The following is a 9,024-nucleotide window of genomic DNA, read 5'->3' as shown; positions in this document are numbered from 1 at the left end:
CCCTCCTTCCTCCCTCCCTCCTTCCTCCCTCCTTCCTCCCTCCCTCCCTCCCTCCTTCCTCCCTCCCTCCCTCCTTCCTCCCTCCCTCCTTCCTTCCTCCCTCCCTCCCTGCTTTCTTCCTTCCTTTCTCCCTCCCTTCCTTTTTTCCTCCTTTTCTCCCACCCTTCCTTTCTTCCCGTACTATTCTCTCCTTTCTTCCTCTCTTCCTTTTCCTTTTCTCCTTTCTTCCTTTTTCCCTTCCGCTCTCCTCCCCTCCCCTCTTTCCCCTTCCTTTCCCTTCCTTCCCTTGCCTTGTGGGACGGCAGTCTCGGCTTCATTTAATACTAATCCTCCATGAGCAGCCAGGCAAATGAGATAAAGGATGTTTAGATTGAATTATGCAGTTTGATTCCTACCTATCCTTGCTGGGAGAGAGGGTCTGGTGTTCTAGGATAAGTGAGTCAGCTCCTCACTCCTGCCATGACACTGTCCATCTCTTTGTGTATTCTGTACCAAGCCGTATGATACTGGCTTCATTCTTGTCTAAATGAATTGTATTATTTTCATTTATTGCTTATGCCACGTCGTTCATTCAACCATTATTTTATTGACTGTCTAACAAAATAAGGTACCTCCCTTATATGGCATGTTCTATTATAGGCACTATTCTAAAGTTTTAAAATATTTATTTAGCTCTCATGACACCTTATCAAATAGGTACTCTTATTTTCCCTGGATGAAGAAAAAAGAACTGAGGCACAGAGATTGAAGTAACTCACTCAAGATCACAATGAGAGGCTCCAGAGTCCACTGACCACCTCCCTCTTCTGTGTCCCTACAACGGATCGGGTGCTAGCCAAGAACAGGGGCTGCAAGAGAACTTTTGCTTATTGGAGGAGTTCTCTTTTGTTCCTCAAACTCAGCTCCTTTCTGTGATGAGGTGTCTGTGGTGAAGTGAGAGACGGCTGGCCCTACCCCTGAGTCTGCATGCGAAACTGTCATCACAAGGGGAACTAGGCATGGCCCTCTTCCAAGTCTTGAGGGAAACGCAGCCTGTCTTGCATGGGCACCTCACATGCTAATCCGACACCCCAGAATCTCACTCAGCCTTTATCATAGCAACCATCAATCACTCAATCTCTATCACAGCAAGCATCCATCATAGAGAATGTCAAGTCTACTGAGCACCTACCCAACAGGATGAAATGAAACAATGTTCGTGAAACCTCTTTGTAAACAATACGTGGGCACCTTCCCTTTTCTTCCAGTCTCAATTCTGCACATGGTTTTCCTGTTGTCTCATTTGCCACAAGAGCCTCTTGCACATCACCATCTAGCTGTCTGCCTCTTCATGTCTATTCTGCTATAAGGTCCACGTTTCATCCGTCTGAATTCCTTAATGGCCATCGGGCTTATTCACATATTTTGAGTGGGAAAGAGACTCCTTCCTGAACCTTTGAGGGCTCCCTGTTTAGCAGATTTCATTTGAGTAACTATAAGTAGAGAATTAATTCACCCAAGCTAAGACCCCCTATCCCCATCAACTCAAAATCACATATTACAAAGAAAACCGGACCTTATCCTCCTGTTGGGCAGGGAGGAAAATGCACCATCAGCAGATGGAAACCTGGTTTCCGTCGCACATGGAAACCTCATGTGCGAATCAGGCATCCTAGATTCTTACTTGATCTTTCTGGCAAGAATTTAGCCATGGAGGATGTCAAATGTGAATGACCAGTGTGGAGGATTAGTCAGTATCAGTATCTGTCTTAGAAGGCCTTGCTTTATGGACATCACGGACAGGGCCCATCAGCATGCTTGCAGGTTGTTCAGCTCTTCATCCATGGAAAGGGAGCAGACAGATCTTGCTCGCAAGCTGCAGATGGATTTTATGCCTCCACAAGAAGGTCCTTCACATCTGGCCTTGATATGATTTGTCCCCCTGAGAACCCCACTTGCCCTTCCCAGCAGGAGGCCAAATCAGGCCATCAGTGGCTACAGCTTGGGCTAAGGGCTATTCTGCATGGTAGTAATGGCTTACTGTGTGTGCTGTTAGGAGTGATGGTCATGCCCAGAGTCTGAGGAATCAACGCTCTTGCAAGACGGCTGTGTGATTAAGCGGGTAATAAGCTGACCTCTGTGAAGCTGGCTGTGTAGATGGGCTTTCGAGATCATTTTGCAAAGCCCTTTTTTATGTGCTGTCAGTTGTGGATGGATTCTGATAACTGGCATTGATTTGCCATATTTATGAAGTGCATTTTGCACAGGGTAAACTGTGTAATTGCACCTGGAATGGCAATATAAATAATGTCCTTATCTATGGTATTGACTGCCAGCATTCGCTGAATAAATATAGTATAACTCCAAACAGAGCCAATGACTGTTGACTCAATTTTTACTAGGCTTAGCTCTCAAATTTCAGGTGTCTTAGATAAGCATTGGGTGGCGAATGATCAACTTTTACATCTGCTTCTAATTTCCATGCTTTCTTTTTCCAGGAGGAGAAATTTAACAAGCAATTTTCTTCAAGAGGAGAACAGTTCATCTTGGTTTAAGTAATCCCTCTGGCGCTGCACAGGACAATGGCTTTTTTTAAGGTCATCAGATTGCTTTCCCCCCTGTGGCCAGGGACATTATCACTCCCAGGGTCAACCGTCCCTTTGCTCATGGACATCTGGGATAAGCTACATGGTATATTTTCCCAAAGTGAGGAAAGAAGGAAAGAAAACATCTTGAATTTGTTAGAAACACTGTTGCTTTGAAGCCTCATTCATGGGAATATGGTTTATCTTAAATGTGTTCTAGAGAATACCCAACATCCCTTAAATCAAATGCCAAAGGATTCCTCAGCGCAAGCTTATGACAAGAATGGGTAAAATCCCTCCAGTGGACAAATCCTTAGAGTTAGATGAGGGTGAATAGGGGATTATAACTTTTCTTGCTTGCTGGGCTTACTGCATTCTATGAATTTTAAGCCTCTATAGCATGAATGCAGTTAATAGACTGTTGACATGAAAATAACATGACATAGCACAGTCCTGCCTGTGAGAACAATGATGGAAAGAAAGGACATTAAGGCAAGATTCTGATTTGCATACAATAGAACAACATTTTTTAGATCTCATTCCATTAGCTAGGGGGAGCCATTAAAAGTTACTTTTAGGAAGGAGGTGACAGACACCATCCAACCTAAGTTTTGGGGACTTGATTGATAAAAGATGTATGGTAGGGCCAGGCATGGTGGCACACACCTGGAATCCCAGCACTTTGGGAGGCTGAGGTGGGCAGATCATGAGGTCAAGAGATCAAGACCATCCTGGCCAACGTGGTGAAACTCCATCTCTACTAAAAATATAAAAATTAGCTGAGCGTGGTGGCACTCGCCTGTACTCTCAGCTACTCAGGAGGCTGAGGCAGGAGAATCACTTGAACCCAGGAGGCAGAGGTTGCAGTGAGCCAAGATCACACCACTGCACTCCAGCGTGGTGACAGAGACTCTGTCTCAATAAATAAATAAATAAATAAAAAGGTGAATGGTAGAATGAAGAAGTAAGGTGTATTGGAGGCCAAGAGAGCAGTTACAAGGCTGCAGTTGTAGAAATGAGAAGTGATTAAGTGCAGAACGAGGACATTGTTTTTCTACAATTTCTGTTTTGACAGACTAGAGGAAGGATGGTCCTATTAGTCAAAATAAATGCACAGGAGAAGGGGAAGGTTTGGGGAGATACTAATGAGTGGCTCTGGGCATGCAGAGCTTCTGACACCTGAACATTTTGATCTGGAACTTAGGAGAGGAGTCAAGCCTATAAATGCAGCTCTGGATTTCAAGAGTACACTCCCAGTCACTCAATAAGGTATTAGTTAAGTGTGAGGGCAGACATTCGATAACACACAAATTTTCTTCTCATGCACCTTTACTGAAAGATGTCTCCAGCAGAAGAATATGAATATGAAGTCCAAGAAACGAAGAACAGATCACAAGAGAGGTGCCAAGGGAAAAGAGAATCCTCAAGAAGACAGTCATGCAGGAGACCAAGAGAAGAGCTAATCCAACTGATGCATGAGGATGGAGGGCTTCAGAAAGAATGTCTCAAAAAAGAAAAAAAAAAAGGAGTAGGTTAAGTATCTGATGAATTTACCTAATTGAGAGGAGTTATCTAGCTCTATTGAAAATCTTAGATAAAAATGGTTGATGAATACATAGAACATAAAGCAAACACTGAAATAAGGCAATTGTCAACTCCAGGAAAAACATAAAGTTGTAAAATCCAGGACATGCCATCATAATGTATAATATTTCTCAGCTGTAAATAATATTTTAATATTCATAATAAACTGAATTTTGATTTAAACTGTGATATCAATATATGGAGAATACAGAGGGGGAAGAGATGTGTGTGCCTGCAGGGAAAGAGACTTAGAAGTTGGGAGGAAAAGACTGGAGCCGGGGGCTTTTCTTTCAAAGCCTTCAGTACTCTTCAACTTTCAAATGTTATGAATATTGCCATGCACATATGTTATTTTGATCAAAATAAAAATTAAGTTGTAAACAGCAGGATCAATGTTACAGGGGATTTGAGCTAGATAAGGACGGACAGTGATGGGGCTGATGACTTTGAGAATGTGCCCATGCAATGTCGGTAGCAGAAGCAGAGCTGTGGAGGGTGAGCTGGAACCACAAGCCTCTTTCTGAAAGGACAGATTTCAGTCCGATACTGGGTTATTTAATCCAATGAAAAATGTTTCAGGAAATCTGCTTGATTTCTTCTGCTTCTTCTTTTTTTCCTTTGGTGTGCGGCGTGGGGCTCCTAATCTAAGAATCTGCTGCTGAAAAGGCTGCTGAATGCAAAGCCTCCAAGGTATGCCTCGCAGAGAAGCATTTTAAATCTTCTGAACCGAGATGCAGACAGACAAAAGGAAACAGGACAAAGACATCACTGGGGGCACTGCCAACACTCCTGGAGCTAGTCCTGAGGAGCCATTCGTGCGCTTGGACTGACCTCCCGTCCTGTGCTCTTGGCATCGCAGCAGGAGCCTACATGTGCATTTGCATGTGTGAGCTTGTGCACACGAACCTGTGTGCTGCTTCCTCTCATGACCCCAGCAGCATCGCAGCAGCGAGAGAAGCCCCAGAGTGGTGACAACTAATTATGAAACACCAGTCTGATATGTCCCTTTTATCTCATCTTGCAGAAGCCTCGCATTCCCCCAAAGCCCCCCAGTGGCCCTTTGTAATCCCAGAAAAGAAGTGTCAATATGGAAACAGCTGTTCTTGAGATAGTGGGATGACATCCTAATGAGCGTGCCATCAGCTACAGAGGAAACTCAAGGCTAATGGGCTTCTGATGCAAATATTCTTTCTAGATGATCCAACTCACATGAGAAAGGCTACAGTCCCCAGCAACGCTGGGAGAGGAGACACTGGCCTGTAGATGTCAAGTCCTCTTTTGTTCTTTTTTAGGGTTTTAGCCTCTCAAACCCTGTGGGGCATCAGACAATCTCCCTGGTGCCTCTGGAAGGTGACTCTGGAAAAAGGCAGCCCAGAGTTTTTTGTTTTATTTTTTGCTCAGAGGCCGTGCTAGGGAAGCCAATTTCGGTAGCAGGAGAAACAGCCACAGGTTGCTGTAGTTCAGACAGGGAGTGAAGGCTGTGCTTAGAAAGAGCTCACATTCTCAATCATTCAAGGGGGGAAGGTTGGGGAGTAATAGCAGTGGGAGAGAGCTTTAGGGGTGGAGGAAAGGGAGATGATAGATTGCAGCAAGTGACCTAAGACAGATGCGTTTTCTAGGGGGAAGGCCAGGGAGGAAGAGAACTGACCCATCATGTGCCTTCTTGGCATCAGGCACACCCCTGGGCACTTTCTCAATATCACCTCTTCTGACTCTTCACTATGACCCTGTAAGCTGGGTAGCTTTAGCTACTCTTCATTGATAGGGAAACTGAAGTTCACAAAGATGAAATACCTGCCTACAATCTCACATCTAGAAAGTGGTACCAAGCTGGGATTGAGACTTGAGCGGAAGAGACTTTAAAGCCCCCCCTCAATTTTCTTTAGGGATATATATATAGGTCACGAAGCTATGCAGAAAATAAAAAAATCCTTATAAAAAACCTGGGGGGTCCAGACATGGTGGTTCACACCTGTAATAATCCTAGCATGTTGGGAGACTGAAGCAAAAGATTGCTTGAACCCAGATGTTCAAGACAAGTCAGGGCAACATAACAAGACCTCGTCTCTACAAAAATTAAAGAAACAGACAACAACAACAACAAAAGCTGGGCATGGTGGCTTACACCTGTAGTACCAGCTACTTGGGAGGCTGGGGTGGGAGGATTGCATAAGCCCAGGAGGTCAAGCCTGCAGTGATCCATGATCATGTCACTGAACTTCAGCCTGGATGATAGAGGGAGATCCTATCTCAAAAAAAAAAAAAAAAAAGAAAAGAAAAAAAAAGTCACGGAAGGGTGGTGTTTCTCTCTGGGGAAGGGAGAGAATTTTAATCTAGAGGGCATACCCAGAGGCTCCTGGAGCCCTCACTCACAATATTTCATTTTTAATCTGGATGGTAGTTACACAGGGTGTTCACGTTGTAAATAATCCTTTAGGCTATACATACATGTTTTATGAGATTTTCTGCACCTCACCAATACCTTACAATAACAAATTACAAACAAACAAGAGAGTCCCCATTCTTTGTGCATCCAGTGATTTCTTCAGTACGTCAATAGGACGGCCTCTGAAATGGCTGTGTCAGACACCAGATTACGACCCGGTGAGAAATGCATGGAATCATGAGATTTCTACCTTTTGCATTTTACCACCCCCACCAAAAGTTAAATTTTACAACGACAGTAAAAATATATTAGTTAGAAATCAACCACTTGAAACGTATCTATTGAGGTCCCTGTATACAGTATCCTAGGTGACATGGAGGTTACAAAGGCATCCTTGCCTTTTGGATCTCAGAATCACCTTGAGGAGGAGGCAAGACAGAGACACAGAACGAGATAATTAACTAAGTAAGGTCAATAAATAATGAGTGGTGCAGAGAGGAAGTGCGACAGAAATTCACGTGTCTCAGCTTCTCAGAGGAGAGAGAATTTCCTTGAGGCTTGAAGGATGTGTGAACTTCAGACAGGTCAAGAGGAAGCAGAATTACAACCACAAAGACATAGTAATGAGAAGAGGCTCGCTGTCTCGCAGAGACCAATGTTGACCAGTTTGGAGTGGGGGAACCCACAGTGGGAAATTACAGGACATAGGCTTAAAAGAGAACTTGACCTTCAAAACCTTGTGCGATCTGGCCCATACCTTTGTCTAGGTGCCTGGGTTTGTTTGAATCAGATGATTTAATACAAACATGGCATAAAGCTAAGTGGGACTTACACGAGTCTCAAGGGAGAAGTAGGGGCACACAAATGTTGCTACAGAGGGTAGGCCAATGCTGTGCAAATAAGGGTTAAAATTGAGTGTGGGGAGGTTGGGCTAGAGATGATAAAGGGTGGAAGAATTGGAGGAGGGGTGTTGGATACAGGAGGATGATGAGAAGGTGAGTTCAAGTGAGAAGTCAAGGAAGCAAACTGGGGCTGGGAAAAAATGGGGTCTATTCAGAGAAAAGGAGGGAGTATGTGATCCCATTCTCTTTCAAGGGGAGTGCATCTTGGAGCTTTGAAAGGAGACGAAGGTGGCAGAAGTATTAGGAGAGCAGCCTATAGGTAGAGAAAGGGAATACATTAATGACCTTGTGGTATTTAAATAAAACAGTTCCCTGATTAGTTCATTTCCTCTGAGATGACCAAACTCACAGCAACCCTTTGGCATGCCACAGATCACCCCCAAGAGTGACTCCATAGCCACAAGCCACCATCCCCACCATCCCAGGCAGTGGCGGCCAGGCAGAGGAAATCAATTGTTCAAGAAACCTCCCTGTCCTGCAGTTCAGTTTCTATTCATACTTCTCATAAAGTCATGACCCTGGCTATGAATCTCCCATCCCTGGAAACCCAGAAGGACGCTGTCCCTTCTAGACACATTCCCTCTACAGGCATAACTTCCAACACTAAGGTCAGGACGAATGCGAGTCGCCTAGAGCCCCACACCCAGCCCTGGGAGGGGCGATCCCCTCTGGGAATTCTGCCAGCACAATGTTGCCTCAATTTGAAGACAAATTTTAAATTAATAACGAAAAAAAGCCTCAGACTCTCACATCTGCCAAAATACACCATTCCCTGAAAGTTTCCTGAAAAGGACTCAGTGATGTACCGTAAAGAAAGCGCCAACCTTCTGTAGTCTTTTCCAGATGCAAGACACAGACTGGCGGGTCCTGGAAAGGTAACACAGCTCACAGCCGCCTTCCCGTGGGCAGCGCGGTGTTGTTCTTGGATCAAGAACACTTCTCAGCTGCCTTCCCACCTGCGCATTTCACAGCCTGCAGTTCCCTAAGCCCCTATGAATATCACAGAACCAGCAGACCCATGACCAGCAGAAAACCGTGAGAAAAGTACTGGAAGAATGAGTGTAGTTGGTTTAAGACAGAAGTGATGTGAAGGTTGCAGTGCATGTCCTGGAGTTTGCAAAGAGTACATCGCTAAAATCATCACAGGAATAGAAGGGTCCTTGTCAGTTGCTCTTTTCTTTAGCAGCGAATCACTCAAACAGCCTCAGGCCATAAAATCACTTCCTGAAGAACTCTTGGTAACTGAATGCCTCTCCAAGTAGCAGGGATCCTAGACATTGGAATTCTGAGGGCAATGAAGTTCATCCCTCTACCCTAGATGCAGCATTCTGTACAAAAAAAACCTAGCATTTTGAGCACCCTTCCCCCTTTTCCTGGAATGGTCACTTTACATACAACTCTTGTTCTTTCAGGGAATAGCTGTTGAAGCTGCTTTGATCTCTTCTGGCAAATGTTTTCTATTTCTTCACCCTGTTCATTCAGATTTCTGCAATTGACTTGATTCTAAACACATATCTCTGCTATTTCATCTGCAGGGACTATCATGTGCCACTCAGGCATTTAGGAACTTTATGGTTTTCTCCCCGGA

At 44.4% G+C, this 9,024-nt stretch overlaps 1 protein-coding gene across 4 annotated transcripts in view; it reads right to left on the bottom strand.

The window, feature by feature from the left end:
* Positions 1–9,024, bottom strand: part of FRMD4A (FERM domain containing 4A) — a 672,294-nt gene that overhangs the window by 364,869 nt on the left and 298,401 nt on the right. The window lies entirely within an intron of this gene.

The sequence above is a fragment of the Sapajus apella genome, unplaced genomic scaffold (assembly GCF_009761245.1).
Source record: "Sapajus apella isolate SASKATOON/1434 unplaced genomic scaffold, GSC_monkey_1.0 scaffold53, whole genome shotgun sequence".
Taxonomy (NCBI): Eukaryota; Metazoa; Chordata; class Mammalia; order Primates; family Cebidae; genus Sapajus; species Sapajus apella.
Note: the sequence above shows the minus strand (reverse complement) of the source record. Positions and strands in the feature narration are given on the sequence as shown.